We start from the raw sequence: 15,038 nt of genomic DNA on the forward strand, positions 1-15,038 counted from the left end.
AGAGCGGCCGTCGGCCCTCCAGTAATCGGCTCTTAACGCGTTAACGCGCCCCCGGTGGTGCCCGGCAGTTTTCCGGGCGTCCATCTCCATGGCCCTGCGGTCCTCAAGGACCCCGGAAGTGCCCCCTCAGTCAGCCGACGCGCGTCTCTATCGCACTTTAGTCCTCCAGGGGTCCCTTCAGTCAGCCGACGCGCGTCTCTATGGCAGTTTAGTCCTCCGGGAACCCGGAAGTGCCCCCTCAGTCAGCCGACGCGCGTCTCTATGGCAGTTTAGTCCTCCAGGGGTCCCTTCAGTCAGCCGACGCGCGTCTCTATGGCACTTTAGTCCTCCAGGACCCCGGAAGTGCCCCCTCAGTCAGCCGAGGTGCGTCTCTATGGCACTTTAGTCCTCCAGAAACCCGGAAGTGCCCCCTCAGTCAGCCGACGCGCGTCTCTATGGCAGTTTAGTCCTCCAGAAACCCGGAAGTGCCCCCTCAGTCAGCCGACGCGTGTCTCTATGGCAGTTTAGTCCTCCAGAAACTCGGAAGTGCCCCCTCAGTCAGCCGGCACGCGTCTCTATGGCAGTTTAGTCCTCCAGGGGCCCCCTCAGGCAGCCGACGCGCGTCTCCGTGGTACTTTAGTCCTCCGGGAGCCCGGAAATGCCCATCAGTCTTCTGGGAATCCCATGATTCCAGCACTCTTCCCAGACCGCAAAGCGCGATGAACAGTTAACCACAAAAATATCCGAAGATCGCAAAAACAAAACGACCCCTGCGGAACTCTCTTCTCCACAGCAACGACTGGACAGAAATCAACCCAAGGTGGTGAGAGAATCACCAGAGGCGAGTCCCAAAGGGACAGAAAAAGGGGTGGTGCTTCGCCTGCGGGGAACTTAAGGCAGGGGAAAAGCAGCTGCTGCTCCTGCGGCCGCCTTCGCGTCTCCTGGGGGTCGGCCCTGCCCCTTTCCCAGGGGATTGTGGGAAGGGCGGTGGGCGGGGCCCGGGGTACGTGAGCCCCCGCCCGGGCTCAGGAGCTCGTTCTGCTGCTGGGCCCCGGGGGGTCGGTGCTCTGCTGGGCCTTCGGTTGGCGGCAGCTCTGGGGCGGGCTCAGCTGTCTGGGGAGGCGCGTTTTGGCGTTTCGGGGGGCGGGGGTGAGAAGGGCTGAGCTGAGGCCTTCGGGAGCAGTAAACCTCCAGCCGCCTGTACGGCAGAAAGTTGGCTGGTCTGCTGCTTTTTTGTTTCCTTTTTCTCAGGTCAGTGACTTCGTGATGCGTGTTTGGGGGGTGCCCGGATGGTTTAACAGCGTGCTTTGCTTTGCTTTGTTCTAGGAGCACCGCGTTTTCCTAGAATTCCTGACTTCTTTGAAGATGGAACTGTGGGGTTTTCACCGGTTTTGCAGTAGGCTGTGTGAATTGCTGATATTGTTTCTCTTAATTGGGCTGACGACGAGATTATCTTGTAGGGGTTACGGCGAGCGTTTTGTATGCGGCTGCATATGGCACTAGCGTTTCTCAAGAAAGCAGCAGGGACGTAAGGCGTAGCGTCGCTCAGGGTGTGGCGTGGCTCGTCACCTTCCCCCATTGCCCGCGGAGTGCCACGGTGTCCCTCGCGTGTCTGCAGCTGGCAGCAAACTGGGTTCGTCAGTCTCTGTCGTGTCGGTTTTGCCTTTGGATCTGGGTGTCGACGGGGTCCGGTCTGTTCTAGTCTCTTGCAGTTGAGGCGAGCTGGACGGTGTGGAGGAGGAGCGCGGGACTGGTGATGTCGCGGAAACGCAATGGTAATTTTGTGTTTGTTGGTATCGTCGGTGCCATAAATAATTGTTGCGGCAGCCTCCGACTCTGGAATCGACGCAACGCAGGTGAGCGGATTGCCGTGGCACCTCTGAGGACGAGGGTGTTGTGGAAGAGGTTGACATCTACTGTCATGGCGGTCGCTGCTGGAGCTGTGCTTTCTCTTTGTTTTGCCGATGAAGAGGAACGTGGTGACTGCAGGAACGCCTCAGTTAGCTGTTTGTTGTGGGTTTTTTTCGTCAAGGATGAATTCAGGCCACTGGCCCTCCGAAAGCGAAGTAGAGGGACAGGCGCTGGAGGGGGCCAAGGTTGGCAGTTTCAGGGAGGAGTTTTCAAGTCAGGGTAGAGCAGAGGCGTATCCAGGAGCAGTGTCCTCTGCGCAGGTAAAGGGGGTGGGTTACTCTTCAGCACAAAGGTAGCGTGTGCTGGGCAGGGCAGTTCTGGCCCGCGTCTGTTGTGTTGTTTGTGTGGTGTGTTTTCTGTGTCTTAAACCTTCCTTGGGACTCAGTGTCCTCTTTCCACTTGAGGAGCGCGGTCTGTACTTCAGGCACCATCCCTAGAGCCTCGAATGCCTGTCCCCATTGGCATTGCCCCAGTCGGGGGCTGCTTTTCTTGCATCATAAGCTTAAAGCGTGGCTGGGTCTTTAGAAACTCGGAAGTTTCTGGACGGTCCTCATCTGCGGCATTGTTCCTGGCTGCGGGAGCAGCCCTGTTCTCTAGCCACCCCTTTTCAGTGACTGCGACTTCTTCCCTGCATCCTTAAGTTCTTCGGTCTTGAAGACCGGCTTCCCGCGCATACACCTCCTCAGTCTGAGAGTCACTCGTTGTCCCGGGCCGTTGCGTTGTCGTCATTTCCTGGGCTTTCCCTCGAGCCTTCTCACGTCACCGCCATGGGCCCGCAGGTCTTCTTGCCTGACAATCCCTTACGTCGTCGGGGTGTCATCCTTCTTGCTGGGAGTTTTCTCTGATCCGCGAGGTGCGTTGTTTGTGGCGTTGTGTGTAGCGTTGGTCTGTGCTTGTGCGTGTTGGGCTCGAAGCTGCTCTGCCCGGTCGCGTAGAGTCAGGGGCAGGGGGAAGAGCAGCAGGACTCTATGGGTAATACGTTGACGTAACGAGACTGTTGAGGCCAAGGTGGCACAGTCAACTCCCATCAAGGAGCCACCAGCAGGTGGTGTGGGCAGCTCTTTAATTAAGGGGTTTTTTGGGATGAGCAGAGCTGTGTGGGAGGGGCTGTTCCGCAGTAGTGACGCAGACTGCGTCTCCGAGATGTTAAAGCCGCTTTGTGTGGGGTGTCATGTTTGTGTAGTTTGGTTTCTTTTTGATGTCAGGCGGCAATTGTACTCCAGATGGTATTTCTAAGTCAAAAGACGACCTTTTCCGGAGGGGGTGTGTGGGGTGTCACACTGGGTCCCCCCCAAAAATGCCTGAAAATTCATGGGGGGAATGTGTGTTTAAAAATAGAATAAAACCTGTCTATATGGGCGTGAGGCATTGAAATAAAGAAGATTTTCTCATTTTTACAGATATTGTAAAATATGAGTTTATGTGTATAAACTCGTTTTTGTTCTAGCTACTGAGATGTTAATTAGGGTGCTTTATGCAGGTTCAGGAAACACGTGACTTGTAATTCCATGCTTTTTTGTTGCTTTCTGTATTTTGGGACGCAAGTAGCGCTGTGGTGTAAAAAGTCAAAGCGAGATTATCAATATGACTTTAAATTGCCAGCAGTTTACAATAAATAACTTATTTCACAGGGGAAGATGTTTTTGAGGAAGTTTTCTCCTAGAATCTGGTTCTGTTTTGTTATTCGCTCCCATCCAGAAAGGGGTTCTGGCAGAAGGTCGTTAGTGCACACGCTCTCGCTAGAAATGAGGAACGACCCCGTAGTAACAGATTGTGTCTGGGTTTGTATTTTTTTTGTTTTGAAGGACACTCAAGTACATAAATTTTAATAATAATGTTACCATTGCATTGAATAAGCCACTTTCCCGTAGAGATAAGTCTGATGTTTATTTTTTTTCTGTCTCACCTCTCTCTAACTGCTCCCCTGGACACACCGTTGATGCAATGGGAGGAGCAGATGATGCTTTTTCTAGCAAGGGTCGCTCTCACTCTTCACTACTTGTTAGATGGTAAAATTAAAGCAAATAACAACACCTGCTGCCCCTTCAGCTGCTTTTATGCTTCTGGGGGGCGGCCCCACCCTTTACCCAGGGGATTGTGGGAAAGGTGGTGGGCGGGGCCCGGGGTACATGAGCCACAGCTTCGGGTCAGGAGCTCGTTCTGCTGCTGGTGTTCTCCGGGGTCAGAGCTCTGGAGCTCCTTCGGTGTTGTCTTGGAGCTCGTGCGGCCGTTCGGGAAGGCTTGTTTTGGCGTTTGAACTAGCGTAGGTGAGACATCAGAGGTGAGACTCCTCAATGGAAGGGTGGTTGCCACAGAAAGTGGAGTTGTATGTTATCTTTTTTCTTTTTTTTTTCCCCCCCATATCTTTAGTTTCGTAGGGAGCATTTAGTTTGTTTAAATGGTTTAATAGTATGCGTCTCTTGTTTTTTTTTCTTGCTTATGGCAGGTGGTGTGTGTTTTACTATAATTTCTGACTTCACTGAAGATAAAATGTTGTATTTTTTTCCAATTTTGATGTATGCTACGTTAGTTGGTGTTTTTGTTAGTCTTAATTGGGTGCGTTATGAGATACTGGAGCAGGATTTAGGGCAAGCGTTTTGTAGGTATCTATATATTGAGTTTGTTTTGAGAAAGCAGCAGGGATGTAACAGCAGGGATGGCTCATCATTTCCCCCCAGAGCACACAGGGCATCACGGTGGCCCTGAAGCTCTTGCAGGAGGCTACCGGTAGGTTCTGTAACTGTTTTCCTGGCTTTCTGGGTCTGTAGCAGAGCCCGGAGTCTCTGTGAAGGCAGAAGACGGGAGGTGTCTGCCACACACAGGGCTCAGAAGAGCAGGTCCCGAGGAGCGGTTGGAAAATCAGGGGCAGGAGTTGTGGGGGGGCAGTGGGTCTCCTTCCCTGACGGCTCAGGAGAAGGGAGGGAGTCTCTAAAGTTTTGGCATTAGGGGATGGCTGGGCAAGGGAGGCGGGTTCATGTGTCTTTCTCAAACCAGTCTTGTAGTTGGGTTTGGTTGTCGATGGTGTCTAGTCTGCTCTAGGCTCTCGCATTTGAGGCAAGACAGATGGTATCAAGGAGGAGCACGGGACTGGTGGGTTGGCAGAAGCGCGGTGGTCATGTTGTGTTTCTTGGTATCTTAGGTGCCGTGAATAAGCGTCGCTGCAGCATCCCACTCTAGAATCGGCGCGGGGCAGGCAATCAGACTGCGTCAGCGTTCAGGAGGCTTGAGGGGTTTTGTGGAGGAGGTCGGCATCTCCCCTCGGGGCACTTATTGCTGGTGTTGGGGCTGCTCTTGCGATGACTTTTCCTTTTCCTTTTGCAGAGGAAGAGGAGTAAGCCGGTGACCGCAGGAACGTATCGGATGGTTGTGTCTTGTGGACTATGTCGAGGATGGAATCAGATGCTAGCCCTCCAAAAGCTAAGTTGAGAGACCAGCACCGGAGAGGGGCGGAGGCTGACAACTGTGTAATGGGGTCTTTGATGTTAGTGTAGGGGGGAGGGCTGTTCTGGGGCACAGTCTCCTTTGGGCAGGTAAATGACGTAGCTTACTGTCCGGTGTGATGTGAACGCAACCTGGGCAGGGCAGTTCCAGCCTGTGTGTGTTGTCGTGTCGTTCGTGTGGTCTGTGTTTTGCATCCTAGACCCTTTTTCTGGGTCTCGAGATCATCTTGAAGCTCCAGGAGCACGGAACGTGCATCGGGCGCCATCCTTATGGTGTCGAACGCCTGCACCCGTGGGCGTAGCACCAACCGTCTGCCTCTCTTCTTGCATTAGCATCTTAAAGCGTGCATCGGTCTTGCATCTTGGAACTTTCCGGATGGCCCACTTCAGCGACTGGGGCTTCTTCCCTGTGTCGTTACGCTCTTAGGTCTTGAAGCTGGGCTTCCTACGCGTCCATCTTGTCAGGCTCGACAGTCCCTCCTCAGGAACTGTGAAGTTCTACACTTGGTTTCAGGGGGTTCTGTGGAGCCTCTTCACATCGTCGCCATCACAGTGCCGCAGGTCGTCTTGCCCGACGGTGACTTTGGTCCCGGTGTCATCCCTCTTGCTGAGAGTTTTCTCTCATCCTTGAGGCGCGTCGTTTGTCGTGTTCTGTGTGGCGTCAGTCTGTGTGTGTCTGGCTCGGGGCTGCCCTGCCCGGGTGCGTAGCGTCCAGGGTAGGCAGAATCACGACGGCAGTCTGTAGTGAATATGAGGATCTGTCTAGACCCGGGCACAGGTTGCTCAGTCGTCTCGACTTGATTAGCTCTCGAGAGGCTGCGTGGACGGGTGTTTCATTAGCGGGCGCTGGCACAAGCGCAGCCAAGTTGGAGAGGGTGTTCGTGGCCAGTGAAGGGGACAGTATCTCAAAGATGGTAAGCCTGCGTTGTGTGGGGTGTAACGTTTGCAGGCGTCTCTTCTCTGGATGACAGGCTGTAGTTGGACTTATGTGAACAGGGTTCTTCAGTAGAAACAAGACCTTTGGAGTTAAGCTACTGCTCCGCATTGGGTAATGTTTGATGTTGTGTTGCTTTTTTTTCAGGTGCAGAGAGATGAGGTGGCCAGGGATACGCAGGGGAGCTGACGGGAGCGCAGGACGAAGGTGGCTGAGCCCGAGGTATTAAAGGGAAGATGTGACCGGCGGCTCCATGAATACGTTTGGCCACTTCTTCTTTTTTTCGTGTGAATGTGAGGTTACGTAGCCATGTGTGGAAGTGCTGGTCTGAGGTACAACAGAACCGGTGTTGTTTGCAGTCACGTCACTTTGCAGGTAAGTCTCTTCCAATGAACTGAACTCTCTGAAGGTAATGACGTATTTTTCAGGTAGTATCTGCCTTCAGAGCGCCAAGAACTTATATTTACACTTAATGCGAAGGGATGCCGTGCAGAGAGGCTCTTGCTTATACTTATTCCTATAACAGCACAGCGCAGCTGACTTTTATATATGCCCCGTCGGAGGGTCGGAAGCAGAAAAGCGTAGAGGGGTTGCACCCATGGTGAAGAGTAGACGGGACCGGTGACCCGAATCTGACTGATGGGGTATCGCATCCCGTCCTCATCACCCTCAGTATAAAAGCGGGGGGATCGAAGGGGTCGGTACCTGTCGTCTGGCCTTTGAGGACTCCTCTGTCTGGTCATTGTCCTTTGACGCCGATCCGTGCATTTATGCAACCAGGTCTGGAATCTGGTTCCAGTCTGTCGCCGAGTCTGGTCCCGGACTTTCCCCGTGCCAGCGGGTGAGGCGATGGTCATCTTGGGAGCTCCATGCCGGGTTGTGTGTATATATTTTCTCTCTGCTACTGTTTTCCTGTTATTCTTGTCTTTCCTCGGTACTACTTTTCTGTTTATATTTCGTTAGAGTTCAGTTTCTCTTTCAGTTCCTAAGTCTCCCTCACATTGTTTTCTCCCTCAGGAGAGAAGTTAAAAGAGAGCATCTGTCGTTTCATTTAATGCCCAGCCTAAGCCATGACAGCAATGACAGAAGGGGCACCGGAGCGGACTCGGCTGAGGAGAGCGGCGGTCGGAAGGGTTGGTTCTTTCTCAGCCGCTGTATTACAGGCGGCGCACAAGCCTCTGCTTGCGCTCTGTCCGTCCTTCCTATCCAGAACGTGGTTCTGGCAGAAGTCGGGTAATACGTGTCGTCTTGCTAGAAGTGACATATGACCCCCCCCAGCATTGTGGGTTTTCTTTCACAAGGAAACTAAAGGACATCGAGTCTTGATTAAAAACGTGGTTATCGGGCCTAATGGTCTACTTGCCTATGGAGGTTAGGATGATGTCTTTCTCTTTATGTCTACGCCCTGCAGAAGTTTAAGTTTACGTACCTACCGGGCCCCGTTGCTGACACAATTGACGTAGTTGTAATAAAAGAGCACGTATTGTCCGTTCCTCTAAGGGTCGCTTTCTCCGTTTTGGTGTTTTGCACGCTGGACTTCTCAGGCCTGTGAGGAAAGGAGCAGCTGCTCCTCTGGCAGGCTCTGTGCCTCCTGGAGGTCAGCCGGGCCCCTTTCCCAGGGGATGGTGGGAAGGGGGGTGGGCAGGGCCCGGGGTATATAACCCACAGCCTCTGCTGGGGCAGCTCATTCTGCTGCCAGGCGTCTCCAGGGTCAGAGCTCTGCCTGTCCTTCAGTCGATTGCAGCTTCGGAGGCGGCTCAGCTCCTGGGGTGGAGACGTTATCCCATTTAGAGAACAGCAGGTAGGAAGCTGGAGGTGGCAAGACCTTGGGGACCAGGTGAGGTTTGGCAGCACGTACAGTAGAGAGCGGCCTCATGCGCCGCTTCTCTTCCGTGCGGTTTTTCAGGTGAGTCGCGTGGTAATGAGCATTCGGGGGGGGTGAGATGGTTTAAGGGTATGGTTTTCTCTCTTCCAGGCATGGCGCGTTATCCTGGAATCCCTGGCTGTATTGAAGACAGAACTTTCTTGTTTGTGTTTTTTTTTTTTCCCACTAGCTTTGCTGTATCCCAGATAAGATGCCAATAGAATCTGTCTCAATCGGGCAGGTGATGAGATCACTTTGCAGGGACTGGGTGAGCACCTTGTCTGCAGCTGTAGATGGAGTTTTCGCATTTCTCAGGAAAGCAGCAGGGCCATAAGGTGTAACGCGTTTCAGGATGTGGGGCGCCTCGTCGCCTTCCCCCACTGTGCTCAGGGTTTCGCCGTGTCCCTGGAGCCTTTGCGGCTTGCGGCAGGCCCCTGGTGTAGGTCGGGTCAGGGCTTCGCTGACTCTGTGGGTCTGCAGCAGAGCCCGGAGTCCGTGGGAAGACAGAAAATGGGAGGTGGTGGCGGACGCAGGGAGAGGCTGGGAAGAGTGGCTCTTGAGAAGCGTCCAACGCCCGGTGTTTGGGCTGGCAAATAAAGGGTGGGAGCTGTGGGGAAGAAGTGGGGCTCCTTCCCTGGCAGCTCAGGGAGAAGAGAAGGGGTTTCTAAAGCTTTGCCACTGGGGGAGGGCTAGGAAAGGGAGCCGGGTTCATGAGTCGTCCTTGGACAGGTTTTGCAGATGGGTTCGGGTGTCGTCGGAGCCTGGTGTGTTCTAGGCTCTCGCATTTGAGGCAAGCCAGATAGTATCGAGGAGGAGCACGGGACTGGTGGGTTGGCAGTAGCGCGGTGGTAATGCTGTGTTTCTTGGTATCTTAGGTGCCGTGAATAACTGTTGCCGCAGCGTCAGACGCTGGAATTGGCGCTGAGCGGGCGAGCAGAATGCCTCGGCGTTCATGAGGCTGAGGGTGTTGTGGAAGAGGTTGGCATCTCCTCTCAGGATGCTTATTGCTGGTGCTGTGGCTGCCTTTGGGATAACTTTTTTTTTCTTTTCCTTTTGCAGAGGAAGAGGAGGAAGCTGGTGACCACAGGAACGTACTGGATGGCTGTTTTCTGTGGACTGCCTCAAGGATGGATTCGGACCCCTGGCCCTCCAAAAGCTAAGTTGAGAGACTGGCGCCCGAGAGGGGACGAGGTTGAGAATTGCAAAAAGGTGTCTTTGAAGTTGGCGTAGGGGAGAGGTTTGTCCTGGAGCGCAGTCTCATTTAGGCACGTAAGGGACGTGGCTTACTGTTCGGCATTCCCGGGCAGGGCGGTTCCAGCCTGTGTGTGTTGTCGTGTCTTTCGTGTGGTCCGTGTTCTGTGTCTTAGACCTTTCTCGGGTCTCGAGGTCGTCTTTAAGCTCCAGGAGCACGGCATGGCGCCTCAGGCGCCATCCCTAGGGTCTCGAACACCTGCACCCATGGGCATAGCACCGTTCGGCTGCTGGTCTTCTTGCGTTAGAAGCTTAAAGCTCGCATCGGTCTTGCGTCTTGGAAGTTTCCGGATGGCCCGCGTCTACAACTGGGACTTCTTCCCTATGTCATTACGTTCTTAGGTCTTGAAGCCAGGCTTCCCCCGCATACATTTATCAGTCTTGACAGTCCCTTCTTATCGCAGACAATGATGTCCTACACTCTGTTTCAGGGGCTTCCATAGAGCCTCTTCGCATCACCACCACGGTCTCCAGGTCGTCTTGCCCGACGGTGACTTCAGTCCGGGTGTCATCCTTCTTGCTGAGAGTTTTTTCTCATCCTTGAGGCGCGTGGTTTTTAGCGTTCTGTGTAGTGTTGGTCTGTGCTTGTGTGTGTGTCTGGCTCGGAGCCCCCCTGCCCGGGTGTGTAGAGTCCAGGGCAGGCAGAATAGTGACGGGAGTCTATGGTTAATATGTGGATCTGTGGAGACCGAGGCAAAGGTTGGGTAGTCGTCTGGAATTAATTGGCTCTCAGTAGGTTGGGTGCGGGGGTGTTTTATTAGTGGGTGTTGGCATAAGCAGAGCCAAGTCGGAGAGGCTGTTCACAGCCAGTGAAGGACGCAGTATCTCAAAGACGTTCGGGCTGCTTTGTGTGGGGTGTAATGTTTGTGGGCTTTTTCTGTGTTTTTTTTTTTTTTTGACGGCAGGCTGTAGTTGAATCTAATTGAACAGTGTTCCGAAGTAGAAACAAGACCTTTGGAATTAAGCTATTGCTCTGCATCAGGGTAATGTTGGATTTTTTTTTTTTCTCTTTTTAGATGCCGAGAGACGAGATGTGCAGGGTGACGTAGGGGAGCCGAGAGGAGCGCTGTACGGAGGTGGCTCGGCATGTGGCGTTAGAGGGAAGATGTGACTGGCGCCTCTATGAATACAATTGGGTGCTTTTTTTTTCATGTGAATGAAGACAGAAGATAGGAGTCAATGGTGTGGCGGTTTGGCAGAAGCGCAGTGGTAAAGTTGTGTTTCTTGGTCTCTTAGGTGCTGTGAATAACTATCACCGCAGCCTTGGACTCCGGAATCGGCGCGGAGCGGGCGAGCAGAACGCCACGGCCTTTGGGAGGCTGAGGGTGTCGTGGAAGAGGTTGGCGTCTCCTCTCAGGATGCTTATTGCTGGTGCTGTGGCGGCCTCTGGGGTTATGTTTTATTTTCCTTTTGCAGAGGAAGAGGAGGAACCTGGTGACTGCGGAAATGTATCGGATGGCTGGTTTTTGCGGACCGCATTGAAGAAGGATTCAGACGCCTGGCCCTCCAAAAGCTAAGTTGACAGTCAGGCGCCGGAGAGGGGCCGAGGTGGACAATTGCAAAATGGGGTCTTTGACGTTAGCGTAGTGGCGAGGGCTGTCCCGGGGCACAGTCATATTTAGGAAGGTAAAGGATGTTGCTTACTGTTCAGTGTGACGCTAGCGTGTCCCGGGCAGGGCAGTTCCAGCCTGTGCATGTTGTCATGTCGTTCATGTGGTCTGTGTTGTGTATCTTCGCCCCTTCTTGGGTCTCGAGGTCATCTTTGAGCTCCAGGAGCACGACGTGGGGCCCTGGGCGTCATCCTTAGGGTCTCGACTGCTTGGGCCTGTGGGCGTAGCATCATTCATCTGATGCTCTTCTTGCGTTAGCATCTTAAAGCGTGCATCAGTCTTGCCTCTCGGAAGTTTCTGGACGGCCCACTTCCATGTCTGGGAGTTCTTCCCTGCGTCGTTACGTTCTTAGGTCTTGAAGCCAGACTTCCTGCACATCCATCTTATTGGGCTCAACAGTCCATTCTTATTCCGTACCACCACGTTCTACAGTTTGCTTTAGGGGGTTCCGTAGAGCGTCTTCACGTTGACATCATCACGATCCCACAGATTTTCTTGCACGATGGTGACTTTGGTCCCCGTGTCATCTTTCTTGCTGAGAGTTTTCTCTCATCTTTGAGGCGTGTCGTTCGTAGCGTTCCGTGTAGTGTATGTCTGTAACCGTGAGTGTGTGGCTCGGGTCCGCCCTGCCCGGGCGCGTAGTGTCCAGGGTGGGTGGAATCCTGTGGAGAGTCTATATGTAGTACGTGAATCCCTGTAGATCGGGGCAAAGGTGTTAGAGTCATCTCAGGGTAGCCATCGGGAGGCTGTGTAGACACCTCTTCTGTTTTGTTTGGGAAGAGCAGAGGCATGTTGGGAAGGCAACACAGCAGCAGTGAAGAAGAGCTCATGTCCAAGAGGGTACGGCTGGTTTTGGTGCGGATTTTTTTTTTGTAACTTTCTTTGTGTACGGTTGTATTTGGACCTTAGATGGTATTTGTGAAAAGGTGCAAGACTTTTTGTTGTTATGACTCTATTGCTCTGCCTCAGGGTGATTTCTCTGATGTCGTTCTTGCAGATGCAGCGGGACAAGCTTGGCGGGGCAGCGTAGAGGAGGAGAGCGACGTAAGAAGGTGGGTCAGCACGTGGTGTTAGAGAGAAGATGTGGCTCTGAGTACTGTATGTATTGGTTCTTTCCAATTTGAAGTTTTGAAGCAATGAATGACGTGGGATGTGGGGATGGGGATGAGCCAGTCAAGGTCAGCAGGGGCGGGTGGGCTGAAGTATCACATCTGCCTCAGAGGGAGCAACTTTCAAGTTGTAAAGCAACCCGTGTCGGTTGGGTTTTATGGGTGGTTTGCGAGCCTTCAGGTTGCACGCCTCGGGGGAGGACGGGCGGGCAAGGTGAGGGAGCGGGAGATGGGAATTTGGTAGGGTTTTGGGCGGTATCTCAGCGTGCGTTTCTTCGGTTGGTGTGACACGCAGGGTCAGAGGGGCGATGCTGCACGCCCACTGAGTAGTCCCAGCGAGTGAGGCGGTTGTGGACACGTTGGGGAGCTCAGGGGAGTGTTTGTCTTTGGTTTTGCAGGCGCCGCAGGCATCCGGAGCCGGACGAGCGTTGGAGGTGAGCTGGGTAGCAGAGAGGTAGCGCATGGGGGTGGTGGTTTCCCGTAAGCTCAACAGGAATATTGTGTGTCTTAGGTGTTTTAGGTGCCAGAACCAGAGAGTGCCGTGAAGTCCGAATCCGGAATCCATGCGGAGCAGGTGAGCAGGAGGGTACGGCGCGTGTGATGCGGGGGATATTGCGGTACAACTTAGTGTTGACCGACGCGATGGTGCCTGATGGCACCATTTTGTGCAAATCGGGATTACGTTGCTCAGGAACTTCCTTGACTGCCATTTGAGATGGTCTTGCGTCGTACGCTTAAGAACTTGGTTCCGTACTGTGTTCTTGTATATTTGAAATAGTATTGCTCCGCCTCACTCAGTATCGGTTTCGCATCGTGTTGCCCCGTCACGCTCTTGACTGCTCTGTGATCTATTCTGGCATCGTACCACACCGTGTTGCGTGTTTTTTTTTTTAATCCGTTGTTCTTTGACTGTGTAATGCCTTGTACCGCCCTCTATTGCATTACGTCTAGCGTTATATTGCCCTGTCGTAGCCTTGACTGCCTTCTGATCTGTTCGGGCCTCGTACCACACTGTATTGCGGGTTTTTTTAATCGGTTGTTCTTCATTTGGGGTTGTTCTTCGTTTGGCTTTCTAATGCCTTGTACTGCCCTGTACCATGTAACATCTCGCATTATATTGCCCCGTCGTAGTCTCGACTGCCTTCTGATCTACTCTGGCCTCGCACCGCACTGTATTGTGTGGTTTTTAATGGGTTCTTCTTTATTTGCCTGTGTAATGCCTTGTACTGCCCTGTATTGTGTTACTTCTCGCGTTATAGTGCGCTGTCATTGTCTTGACTGCCTTCTGATCTTTTCTGGTATTACAGTTGAATGTATGCTGGGTTTCTTAATGGGTTGTTCATTTGGCTGCATGTTGCCTTGGTATGGTGTTGCATCTTGCATTGTATTGCCCTGTCACTGTCATTTTACACCTTCCGTCCTAGGACCGCGCTGTGTTGTGAGTTCTTTCATGGGGTGGTTGTTTCCTTGACTGTGTCGCCTGGTAGGGCCCCGTATCGCGTTACGTCTTGCCTTGTATTGCTCTGTCATTGTGGTGACCGACATCTGATATAGTCTACCATTGCGTGGCACTGTACCGTCAATTCTTTCATTGTCTGCTCTGCATTTGATTGTACGTTGCCTTGTACTGCCCTGTGTAAGGTTAGATCTTGCATGGTGTTGCCCTGTCGTTGTCTTGCCAGTTATTTTAGAGTCTCTGGCACTGTATTGTGCAATTTTTAACCGGTTGTTCTGTATTTGACCGCTGTTGGGATGTCACCCCCCTTTTTCCCCCGGGCTGCTGCTCGAGCTATAACGACCAGGAGGAGTCGCTACGAGTGGCACTTGAACTTTGTGGGATGGCTGGCACCAGAGTCAAGACACTGTGAGTCAGTTAGCTCGCTATAGACCTAGCGGACAGACCAAGAGCCCTTGGAGCTTTCTTGCAAGGCAGCGGCCTGTTCACCAGCATTTCCCGGGGACACTCACTTAAGGTTCTGCTCCTCGAGGCTGAGAGAAGCCTTGCCACAACAGATTCTGGGTCAGTGACTAACAGCATGCCAGACTTTGCCATCTTGGCTGAGCGATACCAAGGGTTTGATCACGCAGATATGATCCTTTAGAGGTGAACCGTTGCCCAAGTCCGGGGCGAGGATGGGATCCAGCCGCACCTAGACTCCTCTCGGAGAAGGAGTTTAGAAAGCAAGGGGGTCCTTTCTGAGCCTCGTGACTCAAGGGGAGGGTCTCCCTGACAGCTCGTCTGACCCTGGCCCCAAGGCAGTAAATGACCCGGGGTGCGTGGCCGTGCAGTCTGGTAAAGTGCCATCACGTGCGCTGCTACCTTTGGTGAATCACTGCTGTTATGTTTGTAAATGTTTCTCTGCCTCTCTCTTAGGAGTGAATTTTATCACTGCGCCCGCCACAACTGCATATGGCCTGTGTTACGTCTTGCGTTGTATTACCCCGTCGTCTTGACGGTCACGTTAGAGAATCTGTCCTAGGTCTGGACTGTAGTGTGATGTCTCTCATGGGTTCTGATGTGGCTGCGTATTGCCTTGTCCGGCCCCGTGTGGTGTTACGTCTTCCATTGTATTGCTCTGTTGTTGTCTTGATTGTCATCTGATCTATTCTGCCGTTGTAGGCCACCATATTGCCACTTCCTTCATCAGCTGTTTTTTATGAGCCACGTAAAGGGTTGACGGCACAGACATAATCCTTTAGAGGAGAACCGTTGCCCAAGTCCGGGGCTAGGAATTGGATCCAGCCGCACCTAGACTCCTCTCGGAGAAGGAGTTTAGAAAGCAAGGGGGTCCTTTCCGAGCCTCGTGACTCAAGGGGAGGGTCTCCCTGACAGCTCGTCTGACCCTGGCCCCTAGGCAGGAAATAATCCAGGGTACGTGGCCACGGAACCTGATAAAGCGCCGTCATGTGCGCTGCTGCCTTTGGAGAATCACTGTGTTG

This window comes from Larus michahellis, unplaced genomic scaffold, assembly GCF_964199755.1.
Source record: "Larus michahellis unplaced genomic scaffold, bLarMic1.1 SCAFFOLD_54, whole genome shotgun sequence".
Classification (NCBI taxonomy): domain Eukaryota; kingdom Metazoa; phylum Chordata; class Aves; order Charadriiformes; family Laridae; genus Larus; species Larus michahellis.